The following is a 23,565-nucleotide window of genomic DNA, read 5'->3' on the forward strand; positions in this document are numbered from 1 at the left end:
TCTAAACATACCATATGTTAACATTTTGGTCTATTTTCTTTCAGTGGCTTTTCAGTGGTTTAGGATTTTGAAAACTGCTATTATAATTATATTGTATACATAAATGTGTACTAAATTTAACACATGTCGCAGGCATGAATTTATGGCTTTTAAAACATGGCAAACATCATTCAGACTGGTACAAAGTTCAGTACCCACCTTTTAATTAAATTTTCATTATATTACTCCTTTCTGTTGTTATATATGTTTTGGTTATTTGAGGTCAGGTACTGAGAGAAGAATGTAAATTTATGCCCACAACTGTCATTTGGCCAGCTTCTTGTATTTCTAACGGTAACAAATTTTGCCTCATGTATTTCGATGCTAAAGTACTGAGTGTACAAATGTTCAGAACAGTTATGCTTTCACAATTGCTCCTATGAATATAAAATTACCCTTTTTATCCTGCTTGACACTGCTTATTGCCTTAAATTGTGCTTTGTCTGATATAGCCACTCACGCTTTTTCTTTTGTTTGCATTTACCTGGGATAGCTTTGCCTATCCTGGAGCCATTTAATTTTAGGTGAGTCTCCTGTATGAATTTAATCTAGAACCTTTGTCTTCTTACAAGGGAATGTTAAATGCTTACATTTATTGTCATAACCATTCCAGGTGGCCCCCTGTCATCTTGTTGTATGTTTTCTGCATTTCCTTTCTTTTTTGACTTTTGAGCCATAGCTGATGATTTCTTTTCTCTTTTGCAGTGATTTGGAAGGGAGACATCTTGTTTCTCACTCCACTGATCCGCGTTCTATTGCCTCCAATGAATGTTTTAATTTGACTCTGTGTTCGGTTTCTAAGCAGCTCTGCTTATCTCACCCTGCCCTTCTCATCTCCTTTGGTGGAGGCGACATCCTCTGCAGAGTGGTTTTAAAGGCCCTATGTTAGTTTTTCTTTGTTTGCTAGCTCCAGGAAGGGAGTCCTGCATGCCTGGAGCAGCAGAGTGGCAGGCCACTCCTAGGAGGTGCCCCAGTGCTTCCTGCAAGATGAAGGGATTGTCCAGGCCACAGGGTGTGTGTGTTTGGCAATGGTGGGTGGGAGGCATGGCAGAAAGTGTCATCACTACCACCTGTGTTTGGAAGCCCTTCTTTCTGGCTCCACTGGCCCTTGTTTGAGAAAGGCAGCCCGAGCAGATCTGGTCCCTGCTGGCAGGGATGAACTCTTTGCAGAGAGAGGGTTCTAGGGCTGAGGGACCAGAGTGAGAGTAGGTTGGGGGAAAGGGACCTGAGCTGGCCCTGGCCTAGAAAGGTGGGTCAGGGCCTATTGGTCTCAGCTGGGAAATTTCCTGGGCATACAAACCGTTTTAAAAAATCCTTTTAAAGACTTGTAAATGGAATTTCAGTGAGGGCTTTTTCAGTGCCTCCATTTGTCTACTCTCTTAACCAGGTATTGCTCTAATATATTGCATATTAAAACTCTCTACAGGGCAATTAGCAGCTTTAAGTGGTTTGTTTAAAATTAAACACTCTGGCTTTTTTTTTTCATTTATTCAAGTTGGTTGCTCCCCTGTATCCCCTAACACAGAGGTGCCAGTTCTGCCGAGGGCCACAGACAGGGAGGGCTGGGGCCTGGGAAAGGCAGGGTGGGGGCTGGCTGGGGTGGGAGGGACATCCTGCCAGGGCCCAAGTTCTCCAGAGGGAGACACAGGCCAAGAAGGGCCTCATCTGCTTCATCTTCTGGGGGGCCTGAGGGGCAGGAGTGGGACTGGCCTGCTGTCAGCGATCCTCTGCCTGACTCGGACAAAGCTTTCCCAACAGTGGCCTCAGGGACAGGCCACAGGTCAGAAGACCACTGGTGAGAAGGAGGCAGGCAGTGTGTGCAGTGGTCAGTGCTATGGCAGGGCCAGCCTGGCTACTGGGGAGGGTGGTGAAGCCAATGGCACCTCAGGAGATCTAGACCATTTCCACTCTACACCAAAGTCTGCACCCCACAAACACCAAGTTCCTCTGGAACCAGAATCTTAGCTAATCCTCTGCGATCCCTTGGAACATTTCAGCTGGAATCAAGTGGTGGCATCACCAGGGTCCCAACAAACAAGTGTCGAGGAGGTCTCAGGGCAAGGACAATTCCAGGCTTGGTCACTGGAGATCAAAGTCATTACTCTAACCTCCATGCTGCTCCACCCACATAGTCAAGATAGCCACTGCCAAACCCTCAGAACATCAGATTAGGAAACTGAGGTCCAGAGACATAGGTGATATGTCCAAGTTCATGCAATAGAACAATCTGAATTCCTTACAGCATCTAAAAGTATTCCAGTACATTGGCTTTTCCCCCTTCTATGTGTGTTGATATAAACCCTGTGACCCAGGTGCTACTGTCTGGACCCAACACACAAGAGTGTGCATGTGTGTGTGTGGTGTGTGTTCCCCCTAGTAGAATTATTCACTCCTCCCCCTGTAGAATTATGCTCCCAGTGCTCTCTGCTCCTCCTTCCACATTACCACTTATCTTATCTCACTGCACTGTAATTATCTATCTCTGTCTTCCTTCTAGGACTTGAGTACCAAGCAGGGACTTTGTGCTTTTCTTTGCACATAGTAGTAGGCACACAATGGATTTTGTTAAATGAATGTTGATGAATTCACAACGCTCCACTCACTACATATAGGTTACTATGGCTTGGTCTTATTAAATGTGCAATCCCATTATAATCAATTAATTTAAAATTGTATTCTTCTGAAGGTTAACAGTGGAAAAACTGTACTTTGCTCAGCATACCATGCCGGTGGGACGGACACATGGCTGCTTGGACCACACTAATTCATGGTGCCCCTTGTGGCAGCGTGCTCTAATTGCAGGCAAAGGGTCTCAAGAGCTTGTCTTTCAAATAAGGAATACAAAGGCAAATCATCCTGGCCGACTGTATACAAGCTTCTGAAATACACCAGCCTTTGCCTCTACTCTGCTACCCCAGGTTCCACATACCAGGTCTGCTTAGACCTGATGTGAGATAAGGTTGGCAGTATTTATAAGATCCCAACTTGCCTCACCTGTTGGGCTACATTAATTCCAGAGGCGTGAGGAAGCACATAGAAGGGAACGTCATGAAGTGGCCATGTTCATTTGCACATTTTCTACACTGCATCTCTTGTTCTGTTTTAGAATTGACTACCTCCCTGAGGACAGGGACGGTGTCTCATTCACTTCCATCTCTCCAGTGTCTGGCACAGGGTTCAACACAAAGTAGGAGCCAGTTGTGTGAGCAGGGCGTGAACACTTGGTCCTGGTTGATGAAGTTGCTCTGATGTAACCAAACAGCCCTACTTTCTGATGCACAGCCATTCCAAACATCCGTGCCTTTATTGTTATCATTCTGATTTCCCAACTTGATTTTGTTTCCCAGAAGTCACCATTCAACCCTGTCGAGTTCAGCATGTGCTGACACACATTGTTACTGGGGTCAATGGCCAGATGAGCCCTTAACATTTCATTTCCAAGTGTTTGTCATTTCTCATTAGTTATATGTTTATAATCACTAAGGTCTTATCCCTGGACAACTTGTCAAAATTGTTGTGGCCTTGCCCACACTTGTACTCATCCTTCCAGAACTGTGGAGAGCATCTGGAATCCTAGCATGACTTTTCAAAGAAAACACAGTGATCTCTTTCATCCTCTATCATCTTGCACATCAAAACTGTTTACTCATCAAGAGACTCTCTCATAGCTGTGAAAGTTACCTCCTCACTGCCTTGCATCCTCCACAGAACTGCAGGTGCCTCTTGGAAGAAGTGCTGCATCTGTGCCCCTCTCCCTTCCTGCCTTTGTTTTCCATTGTCATTAGAAGCGTAGCCATGGAGAGAAATCTGGCGCAGAGTGCAACTGCAGCCATTAGAAAAGACAGATTTTCCTTCTAACCAGCCTAAGGAGGATGGGGTTTAGTTTTCAGCCCCTGCAGCCTACAGAGAAATAAGCAGAATGAATTCAAGATGGCAGGTCCAAAAAAATCTCCTTTTGTAAAACAAGCTGTTTGCACAGGAGTGGGTGACTGATGGGTGCCGCCACGAAAAAGGGCTGTGGAATTTGCAATGACCCCAACTCAGGCCCTCCCAGCAGCCACCCTGGGAGGCAGCTGCTCAGGAGTGTCACTGGGAATCATGAACCAAAGGATACTATTGCCTGCCTCCCAGAGCACAGGGGGCAAATCTTCTGCCTCCTCCCTCACAGAGAAAGCCTCTCCTAAGCTTTGTGCTTGAGTTTGGGCACTGCAGCTGTTCTTGGCATCTGTGCTTCATGGCAGCCATTACTGCCTGCGGCTTGACACAGGCAGGAATCCTTGTGGCAGACCTGCTACCCTTCTCCTGCCCAGGGCTTTTGTGAAGACCAAATGAGAGAAATAATGTAATTTATTTGAAAACCAAATAGTACTGGTAGGAATGCTCAACTGTAGTGCTACCTGGTAATACCCTCCAGAAGCTCTGGCTTTGAGACACTTGGTGAGCACACTCAACACTGCAACAAATTACCCAGATTCAGTGAGATGCTTCAAACTGATGGCTTCAGATTTCATATCCCTTTCTTTGCCTATGAGCTTTTTTGGTTCTCTAACACTTGTTAGTCTGACATTCAAGGCTTTCTCAACTCTTCTTTCCAAACATCTATTTCATACGGAAACTCTTCTCCATTTCAGTGCTCCCAGAACATACCGTTGTCATTCCTACCCCTGTTCATTTGATCACAACTTTCCCTTGCCTTCCTTCCGCATCCCACTCACCCCTCAGTGATTATCCATATTGTACCCATGCTTGAAGACCAAGCATAAGACTTCTCCACAAGTTGACCCACAAATCACCCTCCCTCCTTCAAAATAATAGTTATTGGGTTCTTGCTGATCTTGAACCAGAGAAGCAGTGGTCTCAGTAGCTAAGAACAGGCTCTGCAGTCAGATTGCCTGGGTTGGGGTCCTGGTCCTCTTACTATCTGCTTTGACCTTGAGCAAGTTACTTAAAGTCCCTGAGCATTGCTTTCCTCAGCCGTAAAGTAGGGATAATAATGGTATTCTTTTACACATATGTATTGCTGAGCACAATGCCTGACCCGCTGTAAACACTTGAACGAGGGTTAGTATTGTCTCTAAGCATTTTCATATATGTTGCCATGTAATTGCCGTGGCAGGAAAAGTTAGTTTTATTGCCCCAGAGGAGAAAGATGAAGTTTGGAAAGGTTAAAGCACTTGCACAAGGCCACACGTTTGGTGGTAAAAATGTGATTCAGACTCAAGTTTGGTTGGCATCCCTAGCTTTTCCACTGCCATAGCCAGCTTGCTTTAATCAGGACTCCTGTGGTTACTCTAGCCCCTGTTCCTTGGTTCACTCTGCCTATGAGCATCTCTCCTCTCCCCAGCCAGACCCTGGTCTCCTCCTGGGGAAGGGTTCTCAAAACACCCCACTCTAGCTATCCATCATTTGGCATTTGTTGAATGAATAAAAGAAAGAATGAGTAGGAAAATGTGCATATTAACACCAGACTATCCCCAAATAACTTAGCACTGGTACTTGGTACCTGGAAGTCAGGGGCATCCCAACAGAACCAGAGGTGAGCCTCCCTCCACCTCAATTCACCCACTACACTTTGAGTCAGGAAATCTGTGTTGCTCTCCTGCTAAAACCTTTGAAGGGATCCTCACTTTTCCTGTAGGACTAATCTGAGTACTTTCTTTACAGTTCAACGTACTCTGTTAACATAAGCCTTCACTGAGCTTAATACATATTTCTTTGGCCGTCTTCCTCCAGAAGGCAAACTTTTGGAAGAAGAGGAGATGGTTGAGAACAGCAACAATATGTGTTCCCTCAGAGCTATGCAGTGAATGGACCCATGGCCTGCCACAGGAGTCAGGAGAAATGGCTCTGGGCTCTGGTTTCCAGATTTATGTTCTCTCTTTTTTAAAGCAAAGCTACTTGTAAAGTGCTCTAAACACTGAGGTCAGAACTTCAGGGTAAACATGACGGAGAACAATGCCCATTTTGCTACTTGCCTCATTATCCCAGGAAAGAGCCTCATGTGTGTTAATTGGACAGAGAAGAACATGAAAGATTGTGTAGAGTGTGCCCAAAGTTACTGAGATCCTACGTTTTGGTATAGACACACTTAATCAGGTGAAACTGTCCTTTCAATCTCCTCAGGGACTGAATGAGGATGGGGAATGATGCAGTAGAGTTGTAGAAAAGGCACTGAAGATTCTGAACAGCAAATTCTCTCTTTTTTTTTTTTAATTGTTTTTTTGAGACGGTCTCATTCCGGTAGCCCAAGCTGGAGTACAGTGGTGCAATGTTGGCTCACTGCAGCCTCTACCTCCCATGCTCAGGTGATCCTCCCACCTCAGCCTCCTCCTGAGTAGCTGGGGCTACAGGTGCACACCACCATGCCTGGCAAATATTTTGTATTTTTAGTAGAGATGGGGTTTCACCATGTTGCCCAGGCTGGTCTTGAACTCCTAGACTAAAGAAATCCACTCGCCTCGACCTCTGAAAGTGCTGGGATTATAGGCGTGAGCCACTGCGCTTGGCCTGAACTGCAAATTCTATATTAAATAACAAAAAGTTATCTATTAAAGAATACCTGAAATCCCATTTAGTCACAGCTATCATTTGTTGAGTGCCTACTATGTACCTGATGTTTTATTTGTATAATCTAATTTAATCCTCACTACAACCTGCAACAGAGTTGGTACTATCTCCATTTTACAGAAGAGAAAACTGAGACTCAGTGTCTTGACCAAGGCCAATAAGTGGCAGAGTAGCTTTGACCTTGGGTATGACTGATTCCTGTCCAGAATTTTTCTCCCAGCGCACAAGGTTGTCATTCCCCTGATTCCCCTGAGGAATCTGGGAGTCCAAGAGACTTAGAGCTTTTGAGTCATCTGGTACAATCATCCTCTTCCTCAACTCATTAGCTGAAGTCAAGACCTGTGCATAATGCAGTTAGCTAATTTGTTTATTCATTGTATGCTTATGTAAATGGCTTGAAATCTTTCCTCAACATCATTATCTGCCAGAAAATAGGGGCCACATACTTAGCAAGTGTTTTCAATCATGTTTTAACTAGTAATAAATCTTTTGCTTGATTTATCTGAAAATTGTCTGCTTGCTCTCCTTCCTGTTGCCCTTATCTTGTAACACTTCATAAGCTTCCTCCAATAGTAATAACAATAGTTAATATTAAGTGAACACTCACTCTGGACTTGTCAGTCACTGTTCTAAGTGATTTAGCTCAAAACCTAGGAGGCAGGCTTTATTATCACCTCATTCTGCAGGTGAGGAAACTAAGGCACAACTTGCTCAAGGTTACACAGCCCAAATAGCAGAGCCAGGATTCAAATCCCAGGCTAATTGATTACAGACCTACTTTGCTAAATGCCTCAGTTTATAAAGAAAATATGTTCCTAAATGGAAGCAGTCTAGAACAACATTGCCCAGTAGAAATATAATGTGAGTTACAAATGCAAGCCACATATGTAATATAAATTTTCTAGTGGCCACATTACAAAAGTAAAAAGAAACCAGTGAAATTAATTTAAATATATTTTACTTAATATATGTAAAATATTATTTTAACCTGTAATCAATATTACTATTACTAATGCAACATTTTACATTTTTTATACAAATTTTTCGAAAGCTGGTGTATGTTTTATACTTACAGCACATCTTAATTGCCACTAGACATATTTCAAGTGCTTATGGCCCCATATTGACAACAGATATATAGACAGACATTCCACTTTTCCTATTTTCTCTGTTATTTGTTTCTATTTCAACTTTATTTTTAAAATTTTTTAAATTAAAAAAAATTTTAGAATCTTGCTCTGTTGCCCAGGCTAGGGTGTGGTGGTACAATCATAGCTCATTGCAGCCTCGAACTCTTGGGCTCAAGCAATCCTCCCAACTCAGCCTCCCAAGTACTTGGGACTACAAGCATTCACCACCATGCCTAGCTAATGTTTTTATTTTTTATGGAGACGGGGTCTCACTATGTTACCCAGGCTAGTCTTGATCTCTTGGCCTCAAGCAAGCCTCCTGCCTCAGCCTCCCAAAGTGTTGGGATTATAGGCATGAGCAACTGTGCCTGGGCTATTTCAACTTAAAATTTGGGTTTTGCATTGATAGTGGATCAAAGAAGCCTATGTTAATGGAAATGTGCCCTTTGGATAATTAAATGAACAGAGCAACAGTTTAGGACAGTGGAAAGAACATGCTTTAGGCATTAAAAAATCTGGGTTCTAAGCCCCATCTTAGAACCACTAACCAGGGCTGTGGCCAGAGCAACCCTCAACTTCCCTCGCTCTCTTTCCTCATGTTAAAAAGACATGATGATTTATGATTATTAATATCCTTTCCATTTCTAAAGCTCTTTCTGCTTACAGCACACATTATTTCAGGGTTTCTGTGTCTGTTTCCTTGTTCCATTCAAGATTTCTATAAGAAAGGACTTATCTCACATTGTGGTTGTGTTCCCTGTGCCCAGCTCTGTGGCTGACACATTTTTGTAGGCACAAGGAACATCTGTTGAATGAATGGAAATCCAGTCCTCCTTTGAGGGACTCCTGGGCCTCCCAGTTTTTGCCAGAATGATCACAACAGCCTTAGCAATTAATTGCACTTTCTCATATTGGCCTAAAATCTTAACAATCTAAGCTTTCTGAAGGGTTATAGCCAGGATTAGAAACCATTTCCTGATCCTGTGTGCAAAGGAGATGGTACTCAGCCCTAGGCGTGGCTGCCTAGAGACCCCCACAAATGGCCTCCTTCTTATTACATGCTGTTCTGATGCTGAGGAGAGTTAATTAATGACTCTAAATAAGAAAACAATCAAATCTGTCTGCAGTCATATGAGTCAGAGCAGACCCAGATGGGGTGCCGGGTCCTTGGCTTCCAAGTGCCCTCGGGAAAAGCAATAGCAGCCTTTGCTCCTTTCATCAGAGCTCTGCGAAGCCCCAGCTTGGAAGGGGAAGGAATCACTCAAAATGGAATGAGACTCAGCTTGATATGAAGAATTTTTCTTAAAAGGCTAACCCCCTATCTGAGTGTTGTACAGACTGAGGCCCAGGGAGAGGAGAAAAAACATAAGTTCATTCCTTTCTACCCTCTTTAGACATCCAAACCGAGCGGGGAGTTCTCAGAAACCAGCCCCTGTGTGTGTTGCAAGATTGGAGCAGTTGGAACTGCCACTTTAGGAGGACCAGACTTGTGGTCTGAAATTCACCAAACCCCAAACCTGCCCACCTTCTGGAGTCTTGCAGCCACATATGGAGGTAGAGCTTTGGTTGGGTGGCATAAGGACAGGAATGTGATGCTTCCCTGAGATTGGCTGAGGCCTACACAGTGAAAATTTTATTTAGGTGTTAGAGGCTTTGCTATGAAAATCTGAGAGTGCGAATAGGTGGAAGGAATCTCTTAACAATATCTGAGTGTCTTCAGCTTTGGAACAGAATGCTAGGAAATAAAGATAAGCTCTATTTCTTTGGCTGTATGTGTACTCTTTGTCAAATAACAGCTTCCTCATGTTTTTTTTTTTCCTTCTTTTCTTAAAAAGGAAAAACAATGACAATACTTTGTTGCCATCTACGCTTGGCTTCCTGTGAAAATTTTCCACGCTGGAAAGAAACCCCTGGGCTACTGGTCATGAGGGTCATTATACTGCCCTTTCCCCATTCTTTGGTAACCAAGTTCAGTTAACAAAGCTGGATAAGATATAAAATAAGTGGCACTATCCTTGCTGAACTTGGAAAGACTGATTTGTGTCTAAATCCTAGTGGGTCCCCAATCCTATTCCTCTGGCATTTGATTATAAACTTACATAGGATAATCCAATAGTTCAGTTTTATTTCTGTAATAGCAATAGGGAAAAAACAGTGGTAAGGAGGAACTTCCAGAGTTTGAGATCCAGGATAGAACCTAAATTCTTCCCCTTCTGTGTAACCTTGGGAAAGCCCTCAAAGCTTAGTTTCCTCACCTTGAAAGTGGGAATTATGCCACCACCTACCTCATAGGACTGTGAGGATTAAATACATTCTTACATGTGAAGAGCCTGAGTCAGAAAATGTTTCCTCTTATTAGCTCATAATTCTTTAAACAGGAATTGCTGATGAGTTTGTTCAAAGTAATGCAGTAATATCCTCCACAGCTCCGTTTCCTCCTATTCCATTCTGTAATCAGCTTTGGGGAAATCCTCTTGGAGGCCATGGCCCTCAGCTCTTGCTTCTGGTCCACACCCTGAAGTCCTCCCTTCCCACCAGGTGGGTGAGGCCAGCACTCCAGAACCTTGGACAGCTCTCCTCCATAATGATCCAGCCGGCTGCCCCAGGGAGCAAGAGGGTCTTGGGAAATTTTCCGAGAAAGGCTGCATTAGTGCAGTGATTTAGGAATGCCAGGGCTGCAGTCTCATTTCCAGCATGCATGCTGCCACTTGCATGCATGTTCAGATTCTTCAACATGACCAGCCCTTCTGGAAATTTCTAAGGAGCCTCTCAGAAGTGCTCACAAGATTTACCAAATCTTAGGGCCTTTTCCTTCTTTTCTATGAACTCCAAGAATTTTTTTGAGCCCAAAAAGAACAGAAACACCACCCACATCTTCCTGAATCTCCTGATATTTAATTTGTTTGGCTTCAGTACAAGGATTAAACATTCTTGATTAACTTCAAGTGAAAGTAATAATGTATGAGCATGAGGAAATGTTTTACAAGACAAAGATACAGGTATAAATTAAAAGAAACATAAAATAACGTTATTGCCTGTAGGTGATGTTAAGCACCATTCTAATCAGGATAAGCAGGTGGTTCAATTTATGAGGCAATTTAGCTTTTCACTCTCCAATGCAGAACACAACACACCATATGCAGTCACCTTCCAAACAGGCAAGGAAGAGATTAAGTCCTATTTTTACTTTATGATACTGAGTCACGTAGTTCAATGCAAATCACATGGATGCCAAAGTAAGAACAATACCAGGTATTAAAATACCTTCTTTCCTTTGCAGAGCTCTTAAGATTTTGTGACTGCATGAAATTCCTTCAGAGTAACTCCAGGAGAAGAGACACATGTCACCAGATGGGTATTTAGGATTGAGCATGTCTCATCTCTCTCCCCCACTTCTGTCATTAGGCCTGGAAGAGCTGTATTTGCAGCTTTTTGCATTTAGTAATAGTCTCCAGATGCCTTCATTTTCTGGGCTACATTGTTTTTGAGGAAAAGAGGGCTTGCCTTTGAAAAATGTTATTGACTAATTTAATAATGACAGAAGACGATAAATGTGGAACAGGGAAAGAGGAGAAAAGAGTAGTAGAGGTAGAGGTAGAGACAGGAGATGCCTAAACCTCTTTGACCTTGATAAGTGTTTTCCATGCATTGTCCTTATAAATGGGTTTGATGCCCACCTTCCACTGGTCAGAAACTTGAACAAAGACCTTCAAGCCCTCTTTAAACATTTCCATAGAGGTGAAGACAGCAGCAATTCTATGGTTTGAACTAGCTTGAAAGAACTTCAGACAAGAACATCAACTTGACACTCTGAAGGTAGGAGGGAGCCCCCCAATAGAAAGGTTTGTGATTTTACCTAACAATGCTCACACCCACTCTGAGCCTCTACACCATGGGGGAGTGTTAGTTGCCAAATTGTGTCTGGTTTAACCTCTTTCCAGCAGAGGTCGCTGTGGACACTGGGAGTGGATACTTGTGGGAACTGTTATCAGGCAGCCTGGGCTAGATAGATGGTGGCTACATTGTGTGGTACTTGCTCTTTCTGTTGTTCTGCTGGCCATCATCTGGTCTCTCATCCTATGGGAAGTAGATCTCTGTGAAGATTATCTCAAAGCTGCACAGTACCTTTGCTATGCAAGTGCTGTGAAATCGGGGTCACTTATTGGGAAGGGCAGGTCTGGGAGGGCCATGTTTATCCTCTAGGGGTAACATCTTGTAGTGTATGTCTGTGTTACCCTTGTTTCCTCTCTGAGTGTAGCTAGTATTTCTGAGACACCACCTGTGACTGACCAGCAACATCAGCGCCATGCCCTTCCAGACATGGAGGCCAAAGTGGCAAAAGTTGCCTTGCCACGTAGTCTTGCACCCACATCATAAGTGACTCTGTTGATCAGTCCCCTGCCAAGCCTCACTTGGAAACACATGGTGGTGGTGAGGGGGCAGAATTCTGGTCTTTGGAGCAGCCTATTACAGTAGGATAAAGCTTCTGATAAAATGGGAAGGGGGCAGGGCACTGGTGAGTATGTTAGGGTCAGACCTGAGACCTCAGAAGGACTGAAGAAGGCTCCACATAGTTGTGAATTCCCCACCTACTCGGCCTTAGGCAGGCCAGGCAGGCTAGGCACAAAGCAACCTGAAGCTGCCTTCACCCTGAGGGCATCCACTCGGACCCTAGGTCATTGCTGTGGCTTGAGAGTTAAAGATGTGACTACCCTGCTCCCCACCCCCACAACATCCAAGCCCAGCGGTAAATGAGTAAGTGGTTCATCTACACACACACACACACACACACAGCCAGAAGCACAAGCTCTGGCCGTGCCACACACATGAAGACTGAAACACACATGGGTACATTCACCTAGTCACACACATTCACACTCACACTCTGACCCACACCATCATCCATGCAAACCCTCACACACTTAAACACATCCCCTCCCCAGAACCAAATCTGACCTAACATGGCTGATGGGGCGTGGGAGGGTCCAGTCAGGATGTCCCTCTGGACCCTGGCCCACTCCCGCCCCGTGAACTCCAGGCCCCTTGCTCAAGGTGGAGCCCCCACCTGTCCCTGTCCTAGTGGTCACAGGTCCTGAACGCCCCCGCTCTCGGCCCCCGAAGGGGCCCTGGTCACCACCGTGTGCACAGAATCCTGGGTGCCTGGCTGGCCTTAGGGTAGGGGGTATGGGAAAAGAGAAAGATGTGGGGGCATAGTGCCCTGCCCTGGCTCAGCCGCCTCCTCCCTCGGGATTTTCCATCCCGGCTCGCGCGGGCCCGCTAGAAGCCGGTGCGCTTTGTCTCCCGCCCCGCTCCTGGCACGTTTCCGTGGAAGCTGCCCGCGCCGCGCCCGAAGCCCCCCCTCCGCGGCCGCGCCCCCCGCCCAGCCCGCGGCGCAGGCCTGCCAGTGCGGCGACTGCCGCTTTGTCCTCTCGAGGATGCCTGGGCCGAGCGCGAAAGCCCCGTGCCTGGGAACAGCCACCGCGCGTCCTGGAAGCAGGTCCCCGAGCCTCGGGTTGGGGTGCGCCCTGCATCGGAGCGGAGCAGCCCCCAAAGATTCGCGGGCACGTGGTTGGGGGTAGCGTCTACCTGGAGCTCTTGAGTGCTTGAGGGGAGACCCGCCCCGTCCCGCTCTGTACATACCCATCTGGGGTTGGCCCCCAGCTGCGGTGCCAGAGGCTCAGTCCCCGGGGCGTGGTGGGCTAGGGCGGGGCGTCTCGACTTAGAGCCCCAGGCCTGGATCCAGGTAGGGAGGGCCTGGGAGATAAGGCCCAGGTGGGGAGAGGCGGGGAGGGGTCCCTCGTCTCCTCGTACATCCCCCCACACCACCTCCCACACCCAGGCCACCCAACCCTCGGCGCGGGCCCGAGCGCGGGGGATTCCGAGTGTCAGTGCTTTCGTCCACCCGCGACTCCGAGAAGGATGGGGAGGGGTCTCCCAGCCTTTCCCTGCCACATCCCAACTCCACCCCTCACCAATAACCTAGGAGGGTCCAAGTGGGAAGGGTAAGAGTCCTCTGTCTCTTCCACATCCTCGATCCTCCACTTTACAAAACCCTAGGGCCTGGGGAGGAGGGGGGGATAGGGAGGGGGGCGAGTGTGGAGGAAGGGGCCTGGGCATGGGTCTTCCCTGCATCCGAAGCAGCCCTTCTTTAATAACGCTGGGAGGGTCTGGGCTGGGGGAGCGGTCCGCGATCTCATCCATCACCACCAGACTCCTTTGTAACCTCGAGCAGCCGAAGTGTTGCGGGGAGGGGTCCCCCTGCCTCCAGTCCCTTCATCCCACAATACCCCCTCCTCCCGTCCTGAGTAATCCGAGCAGCCCCGTCGCCAGGCACAGCGGCAGGGAGGGTCCAAACCTCCTTGCTCTCCCAAGAGAGATGGGGGCGGGGGTGACCCCCAGCCCTCGCCCCTCATACCCAAGAGCCTTCTCCATGATAAAACGAAAACTAACCCAAGCTGCTCCGACCTCCGGCGCCAGGCCACGGGAGGCCCCTAGTCAGTCGGCGGCTCTCCGGGACCCGCGGTCCTGAGAGCAGCGAGAACACGTCCCGTCAACTCCCCAGCCCCTCACGCCTCGGTTCGCCCCCTCCCCAAGAAAACAAAAGCGAATTCAGCAGCACTGACCTCTGACGGCGGGCGGGAGGGCGGTCAGCGCCCGACAGCGCACCCCGCTCCCCTCGGCTCCTCACAGCCCGGGCTCCCGGCCGCAGATCTGGCGGCGGCGGCAGCGGCGGCGGCTCTCGCAGCTCTCGGGTCCGGAGCCTCCCTCAGACTCAGCACCTGGAGCGGCGAACAGCTCCGCGCTTCATTCCTCTGACCCCGCCTCCCTCGCGCCGCCGGAGCCAATGGTGACCCGGACCCCGCCCAGAAGTCTGCCCATTGGGGGCGTCCTCCCCTCTCCCTCCGGCCCCGCCCTCAGGTTCCTGGGTCTCTCCTTCAAGACCACATCCCCCAGAGACCGGCGGAGTTTCGCACAGCCTTCTGGGACTTATAGTTCTTTAAGGACGCGGAGTGGGCTCACGCCGCGGGCAGGCAAACAGAGCGGGACTGCATTTCCCAGAGCGCACTGAAGACACGGAGGCGCGGAGCAGGGCGGGAGGACCGTTTCCATAGCAAAGACAACCCGCCGAGGATGGCTGGCGGAGGCGTGGGGCAGGCCGCAGGACCCTCGAAGGATCGTGTGAGACCCCGGGCAGCCTCTTGGGAGGCCATTTCGAGGAGAAAACCTTGATTTCTGCCTCAGGACCCTGGGCCTCAGTTTTCCTATCTGAGAAGAAGGGCGAAGAGCTGTGCCCCCGACCACACCCGTCGGTGATGGGGCAAACCGAGGGCAAGCAGCTTTGGTTCCTGCCCAGCAAAGGTGAGGGAGGACGGAGGAGACTCTCCCACCGCGTTCAGAACTTTATTCCTTTATTTTTGTCTCAATCTTGTCATAGAGGAGCGCTTCACTTTTGGTCATCCCTTGGGCCACCAGGGCCTTCCCGTCTCCGTCTTCCCATCGCAGGTCCTGGCCTCCTTCACACCACTCCCGGATACCGCAGCATCTCCCCCAGCGCAGCAGACGGAGGGCGCTTCGCATGCTCCGGGACCTAAGCCCACTCTCCCCTTCAAGATCTGGACTCCACCTTTTTTCAACACTCAACTTCTTTGGAAGCTGGGAAGCCTCCTACTCCCTTAGGCCCCTCCACCCTGCCCTCAGCTAATTCGTTGGCAAGCCCCAGCCTAGACACTGCCTGTTTTGTAAAGACATCTAGATGCTGGGCTGTCTGTTGAGTGCCCCACCCTGTGTTTGAGCAGCACCCTCTACTTCCTCTGTTCTACTTGCATGTTTATGTACTCGTCTTCCTCATTATAAGATCCACAGGGGAGTGAGTGGCCATGTCTACATTATTCATACTTACAGTCCAGTGTCTAGTATCTGGCACGTAGTAGGCACTCACTAGCTATTGAGATATAAATATAGATATTTGTTGAACTGAAAATGAATTGGGCTGGGCGTGGTGGCTCACGCCTGTAATCCCAGCACTTTGGAAGGTCGAGGCGGGGGGATCACCTAAAGCCAGGAGTTCGAGACCAGTCTGGCCAACATGGTGAAACCCTGCCTCTACTAAAAATATAAAAATTAGCTGGGCATGGTGGCACGTGCCTGTAATCCCAGCTATTCAGGAGGCTGAGGTGGGAGAATCGCTTGAACCCTGGGAGGCAGAGGTTGCAGTGAGCCGAGATTGCACCACTGCACTCCAGCCTGGACAACAGAGTGAGACCCTGTCTAAAAAAAAAAAAAAAAAAAAAAAGAAAAGGAAAGAAAAAAAGAATAAAATTTAAGAAAAGAAAATAAAGGAACCTCATTCACATACACCTCCAAAATTCTGATTTCCTGAAGTTGGGCATTTCTCATTGCTGGAGGTGTTCAATTAGAGGCATGCCGCCCCCATGAAGAAATGTTTATTTCATTTGTACAGTGGGTTGGAATTTTACCTGAATGCTTTGAGTACCCTTTTAATCCTATGATGCTAGAGATTGATAGACCCATGCCTATTATTCCTGTCAGTTCTCCCTGAAATGTCATCAGTTCTTCATGTTCCGCTATTTCTAGCTGTTGGCCCTACTCCTTTCTGTGCCTAAATGCCCTACCTCCCACTCCTTTTCTGAGAAAGATCTTCTGCCCTGTCAGTTATGAAGTAAAGACATCCTGAGATTCCTGCTCTTTCTTTTTTCTTTCTTTCTTTCTCTCTCTTTTTTTTTTTTGATGGAGTTTTGCTCTTGTTGCCCAGGCTGGAGTGCAATGGCGCAATCTCAACTCACTGCAGCCTCCGCCACCCAGGCCCACCTCGGTCTCCCAAAGTGCTGGCATTACAGGTGTGAGCCACCATGCCCGGCCTCCTGCTCTTCTTTCAACCCTCTGCTCAGCATCTTAGGCCTCATTGGTGATGTCCCACCTTGCTAGGTAGCATCTTTCGTGAATATTTCTCCACCAAACATTCTGTTGTTGGCTAGATGGCCTAGTTAATCTACACATTTCATTTTATCACCTTCTCCAGATGTTTTTTTGTGTATGCCAGCCAATACATTCTGGGGAGAATGCCTTAATATATGGGAATAATTAACTCGTGGCCAAGAAGGAAATAACCAAGGGGACTTTTACTCTGAACCTAATTCAAACCAAAGAGACAGCCTGAGAGAAAGCAGCTCTGTCATCCTTGAGTTAGGAACATCCAGGAAGGGAAGGCTAGGGTGGGGGAGTGAGTAAAACAGATGGCATTTAGGGAAGAACCAACAGGACTTTAAGAGGCATGGCAGAGGGGCTTTGATCCTGGCTAAACCATCAGGGAAGGCAATTGGAGCTGGGTGAACAGATGGGGCCTTGTTACTGAAGAGAAAACGGTAAGGAGGCAGGGGGAAATGGGACGTGTGCTATAGCAGAGTGCCTCATTCAGTGGATGCAGTGAGAGCAGAGGCTGTTGGAAAAGTGGATCAGGGGAGGACCATGCCACCAGGTGGGCATCAGCAGAGTATCACCCGAGTATTGCAGAGGGATACCAAATAAGTCCACATGGAGCCAGAACTGAAACCCTTTGGAGGTCAGTTTACCCCTTCAGAAGTAGTGTACCACCATCCATCTACCACTGGAATCCAATTTCAGTTTTGGCAAATTGTTATAAATAGGAAAAAGTCAGGGTTCCACAATTCTGGCAGCACCCAGAGACTATAACAGCATCTGCACAGCCAAGCAGTTAGGAAACCTGGATCCTAATCCTGACTTTGCCTCTGATTAGATGTGTGACCCTGGGCTGGAGCTGTTTCTTCAGTTGTAAAATGCTGTTTATTGATGTTAGGTAGCAGCTAATAAGGATGGAGGTGGAGCTGGGTACAGTGGCTCACACCTGTAATCTCAGCAGTTTGACAGGCCAAGGCAGGAGGATTGCTTGAGGCCAGGGATTTGAGACCAGCTTGGGCTACACAGTGAGACTCTGCCTCTACTAAAAAGTAAAAAAAAAAATAACTCAGTGCAGTGATGCATGCCTGTAGTTCCAGCTACTCAGGAGGTTGGGGTAGGAGGGTTGCTTGAGCCCAGGAGTTTGAGGCTGCAGTGAACTATGATCAATCACACCACTGCATTCTAGTAGCCTGAGTGACAGAGCAAGACCTGTCTCTAAAAAAAAAGAAATTTTTTTTTTAAGGGTGGAGGTAGGGAAATTCAAAGCTACTTACTAGCTGTGTGACCTTGCCTAAACTACCTTCTTGGATTTGCAGTCTGTTTATTTGAAAATGTCATAAGGGATAAATGAGATTCCTTATGTAAAGTACTTTATAAACATTAAGCACTTACCAAATGTTAGTCTGTTTTCACATTATTCTTCTTGGATTACCAGAAATTGGTTTGACTATGAATAAACAGGAGATAATTTCTTGGGTAATCTGAGTTTGAATCCCCCTTCTCTCTCTTACTAATTGTATGACTTTGATTAGGTTATTTAATATTTAATTGTTCTGGGTCTCAGTTTTCTCATCTGTGAAATTAAAATGATGTGTTCTTCAGAATTGTGAGGGTTAAATGTGATAAAAGTCCTGACTCGTGAGAAAATGCTCAATATATTTGTTTTGTCATTTTTAAGGGGTGGTTTTAGGGCACAGAACCCTAAAGGAATGAATGGAATTCTAAATGCTTCGAAGCTAGAGTTGTGAAAGATTCCAGGGGAACACTGTGCTGGCCTTCTCCCTTCTTCCTGGGGAAGAAAAGATCTCAGTGAAGTTCCATGGGTCTTCTCAGTAAGTAAAGAGGAGATTAACTAGAATGCTGAATCTCAGACACTGAGGGGTTAGAGTGATTGACCAGGGCTGGGTCCTGAAGAGCTTGGTATTCTAGGCTGAGAATATAATTTTATTCTAAAGCTAATGAAGGTTTTTAAGGAGATGTGCATTTTGAAAAGGTCTAGGGGCTGCTTGGAGAATGGCCAGGAGAAGATGAGGCTGGGATGTGGATCAGGAAGGTGCTGCGGTGATCCAGCATGGTGAGTGGAAAAGAGGGGGTAGATCTGAGAGATATTTTTATTTATTTGTTTATTTGTTTGTTTTTTTAAGTATTAATAGTTCATCAAGTTTCCCATCTTTTTAAAGTAGCTCATCACAGAGTTATTAAGAAGGTAAATATTCAGAGGACTTTGTGAATGAGAGCTGAGGGCATGGAGGAAACTGGTAAAAGTCAAAGATGATGCTCAGGTGTCTGCCCTGGGTAACTAGCGGGATGGATGGAGGTGCTATCCCCTGAGATGTGACACAGTAAAGGAGCAAGTTTAGGCAGGAAGAGGAGTAGGCAAGTTTGAATTGGGTGTGATATGTCCAAACAAGATGTCTAGGAGGTGGTTCGGAGCTTATGAGAGGGATCTGGTTAAGGGATAGAGTCATAAATTATCAAATTATCACCATATAGATAATAATTGAAGCCATGGGAATGAATGAAATCCTTCAGTAGAGAGGGTCAAAGAAAAGAACAAAATTCCTTGGGAAATACCAACATTTAGGGGGCAAGTAGAGAAAGAGGAGCCCAGAGGAAAAGGTGAGACCAGTCAGAGAGATTGGAAGAAAATCACAGGGTGGGGTGCCACAGAAGCCACAGGGAGGAAGTGGGGTGACATGGTACCTTCAGATAAGCCAAGGTCTGAAAAAATAAATACCAAATTTAGCAACAAAAAGGTCACTGGTGACCTTGGAGAGAGGGGGTGCAGGGGAGTAGCAGGGACAGAAGTCTCCGTGAATGGGAGTACATGTAGACAACTGTGGGGAATGGATTGCTTTGGAAGGGGAGAAGAGAGAAAACCAGAAGGAATATAGGTTGATGAACAATTTTGTTTTGAGTTGGGAGCAATTAGGACGTTTACCAATAATAAACATGTAGGTAGGTAGTTGAGAGGTGGGCTCTGGAAATTGAGGGAGTTCATATTCCATGGCCATTACTTCTCTGATGCTGGAAGCAAGGATATGTGCTCAGTGTGAGGAGGTGTGGTGGGGTGGGAAACTTGGAGAAAGAAGAAAAGATTCAAGATGGCTGCTGTGGAAAACAGGAGGGAAAGCTAATGGCAATCCACAGAGGCTGCAGGGTAGTGGTGGGGCCTGCTGAAGTTGGAGACCATGGGTGTGGAAGCACTAATCCATGCAGTTATGGGCTTTCTCCAGCATCTTGTTGGCCCTGAGATAGCCTCGGTGAGGCTGGTCCAGGCTGGGGTTTGCTGGACAAGGGAAACAAGAAAGGAAGGGATTTGGAGATACTGACAAGAGAGGTGGAAATGGTAGTCCACCAAGAGGAAGGTGAAGCCTGGATGGAGAGGGCAGATGGGGGTAGTGAGATTCTTGGGGTAGTGAGATTCTTGGCGGAGTGAGAGGACAGATGCCGTGGGTGGCAGGGAAGAGCAGGGAGGGCAAGCAATGCTGGTCAGAGATGGAGGAGCTCTGGGCAGGGATGAGGGGGCAGGGTGGCTGGGGTGGACAGAGAAGATCATGAGATTGAAAGGCCAGTTTGTTATATGGGTTATTGGCAAGTCTCCTGGAAAGATGGCCGGTTTGAAGGAGACAGGAACCCTGGTAGCTCCATGCCAATGTACAGTGAGTGGTGTGCTCGATGATGGCAAGGTGGAGAGGTGGAGTACAGAGCCCTCTGACATGAGAGTCACACAACCCAAGATAGTGGGTGCTAAGAAGAAGTCCTCTTGCCCAAGATAGGTGGGGTGAGGAGGAAGTGAGGCGATGAGCTTTCTCATACATTTTCTTTTCTTTCTTTTTTTTTTTTTTTGAGATGGGGTCTTGCTCTGTCACCCAGGCTGGAGTGCAGTGGTACAATCTTAGCTCACTGCAGCCTCTGTCTCTTGGGTTCAAGCAATTCTCCCACCTCAGCCTCCCGAGTAGCTGGGATTACAGGCATGCGCCACCACGCCTGGCTAATTTTTGTATTTTTAGTAGAGACAGGGAATCACCATGTTGGCCAGGCTGGTCTTGAACTCCTGGCCTGATCCACCCACCTCGGCTTCCCAAAGTGCTGAGATTACAGGCGCGAGCACCACATCTGGCCTCTTATACATTTTCACAGAAGTCTTGTGTCAACATCAATACACATGATCAGTTTTATACACACCTAAAAGGCAGAATGTCGGAATAAAATTAACCAAACCAAAAAGTGACTTCGGATTTCATGGTGAAATTATATCAACCAAGTTCAACAGTTGATTCCTGTAATTTATATTTTGGTATAGTTTGTAGATTTAAGTATGTGCATATCAACTAGAAAATGTGTTTCAGAAACAAATTTGAATATTTTTTGCAAATTCTATTTCTTAGCAACGATTTGTTTTCTCAGTTTAGAACATAAATTAGAGAACTTGTGTTGATTTATTTTTTTCCAAATGTAGAGCTTAGAGCTTAATTCATGCCTTTGAAATGCCATGAATTTGAAATGCAGCCATATTCCTCTCTGCATCCTTGAAAGGGATTACAAGGATTTTATTAGTTTTTCAAATAATCTTGCCAGCACATTTAGACTTCCCACGAGGGTCTCCTATCAATAATGCCGGATTGTGAGTGATGTTGCCGAAGTGCTGTGCGTGATGTTGCCGAAGTGCTGTGCGTGGGATATTTAAGACAAGTCAAATAAGCAGCCAACTTTAGGATTTCCCAAGCAGGAGCTCAGTTTGCAATTACAGGACTTGGTATAGAATATGAAACGTGCATCTAAATGTTAATTAAGTAAAACAATCTCCGTAATGTCTAAAGAAAAAAGGACAAAATCAGTTAATTGCTTTGAGCAATCCCTATCTTTGAAAAAAAGAATGTTATATTAAAACATTTTCGTATGGTTGATAGTCTTTGTAATCTTGAAATAGGCCTGCTATTCCAGCCCCTCGAAGTGGGGTTGGGGGCAGCTCAGAATATATTTTGTGAATCAATTCATGAATGTTATGATAATCTGGCCAATGTTTAAAATTCTTCTTTTTTATCCTAAACTTCCATAAAATATTTTTACAAGAGGAGTGACTGTTTTAAAACCCAAGTCAGATCATATCACACCTCTGCTCTTAGCGGCTTTTCTGTGTCATTGAGAGCAAACCCTAAAGTCCTTAAGATAGCCTACATGGCATGAACTTTGACTCCTGTAGCCTCACTGACCCCTCCCCTAGACTCTGTGCTCCAGTACCTTAACCTTCTTTAATTGTACCAAACACTGTGGCCTCAGCGCCTTCGTAGCCTTTGAACTTGCTGTTTTCTTCGCTTGGAAGCTCTTTCTCTAAATATGCTCATGGTCATCCTATAAAATGGCACCCTTTTCTCTCTTGACACTTTCTATCACCCTTGCTTGCTATTTTTTTTTTTCGTCAATAGCACTTATCACCATCTAACATATACATTCTCTCTCTTTTTTTTTTTTTATTGTCTGTCTATACCCACTCCCAACTCTCCAGTGACCAAGTAGAATAAGCTCTCCATCAGGGTAGAGACTTTGTCTATTTTGTTCACTGCTATGCTCACAGCATATAGAACAGTATCTGGTACATAATAAGTACTCAGCAAAATGCTTTGAATGAATAAGAATAACAGCACATCCTCCGTAATACATAAACCTAACTTTTTTTTTTTTTTTTTTTTTGGAGACAGAGTCTCCCTCTGTTGCCCAGGCTGGAGTGCAGCAGTCTATCTCGGCTCACTGCAACCTCCACCTCCTGGGTTCAAGCGGTTCTTGTGCTTCAGCCTCCCGAGGAGCTGGGACTACAGGTGCCTGCCACCACACCCAGCTAACTTTTGTATTTTCAGTAGAGACAGGTTTCACCGTTTGGGCCAGACTGCTCTCGAACTCCTGATCTCAAGTGATCCACCCACCTTGACCTCCCAAAGTGCTGGGATTACAGGCATGAGCCACCATGCCTGACCTATTTTTAATTTTTTTAATTTTTCCATATTACAGTCCACATCTAGGACATATGTATATATAATCTTTCATATTCTGGAAATCATAGCTTAGGAATAATTTTTGGTTCTTTTACAAAATATATAACATATAATAAGCATTTTCCTTTGCTTGGATTCATTTGTTCAATTGTCCATTCACTCATTCATTCAATAAATCTTTAATGAAATGTTTCTATGTTCTAAACAGTGCTGGGACTATAGTGGTGAACAAGATGCAGGACTCGCCTTTTAGAAACAGTGGTTCTTTATAAACGCCATTTGTAATGATGGCCCAGTATTCTATCATATACCATACCACACTTAACTTCTCCCCTAGTTAAGACTTTTTGTCTATTAATAATAATGTAATGAATATCTTCAAGTTTATAGCAATTACCTTTCATTCTTAAGGTAAGTTCCCAAGCAGTTTTTGGGTTGTAGGATTAAATATAGTTTTGGTTTTTTTGATACCATCTGCCACATTGCTTTTTTTTTTATTTTTTTGAGATGGAGTCTCACTCTGTTGCCCAGGCTAGAGTGCAGTGGCATGATCTCAGCTCACTGCAGCCTCTGCCTCCTGGGTTCAAACAATTCTCCTTCCTCAACCTCCTGAGCAACTGGGATTACAGGCATGCGCCACCACACCCAGCTAATTTTTGTATTTTTAGTAGAGATGGGGTTTTGCCATGTTGGCCAGGCTGGTCTCAAACTCCTGACCTCAGGTGATCTGCCCACCTCAGCCTCCCAACGTGCTGGGATTACAGGCGTGAGCCACTGCACCCTACATTGCTTATAAAAAGGGTAGTACCCATTTTACCTAAACACCAATATGAATGAATGTTTCAGCTTTATTGCAGCCTTACCAACATTAGGCATTACTTTCAGGTTTTCCTAATGTA

General features: G+C 46.1%; 1 protein-coding gene across 2 annotated transcripts in view; it reads right to left on the bottom strand.

The window, feature by feature from the left end:
• SMPD3 (sphingomyelin phosphodiesterase 3) overlaps positions 1 to 14,800 on the bottom strand; it is an 87,812-nt gene extending 73,012 nt beyond the window's left edge. Inside the window, exon 1 of one of the 2 annotated variants that reach the window (XM_054454078.2) lies at positions 14,360 to 14,800. The gene's annotated coding sequence lies outside the window, so the exon portion shown is untranslated. The remainder of the gene's footprint in view (positions 1 to 14,359) is intronic. The other variant, XM_054454080.2, reaches the window with a different exon arrangement.
• Positions 14,801 to 23,565: the final 8,765 nt, after the last annotated feature.

The sequence above is a fragment of the Pongo pygmaeus genome, chromosome 18 (genome assembly GCF_028885625.2).
Source record: "Pongo pygmaeus isolate AG05252 chromosome 18, NHGRI_mPonPyg2-v2.0_pri, whole genome shotgun sequence".
In the NCBI taxonomy this organism is placed as follows: domain Eukaryota; kingdom Metazoa; phylum Chordata; class Mammalia; order Primates; family Hominidae; genus Pongo; species Pongo pygmaeus.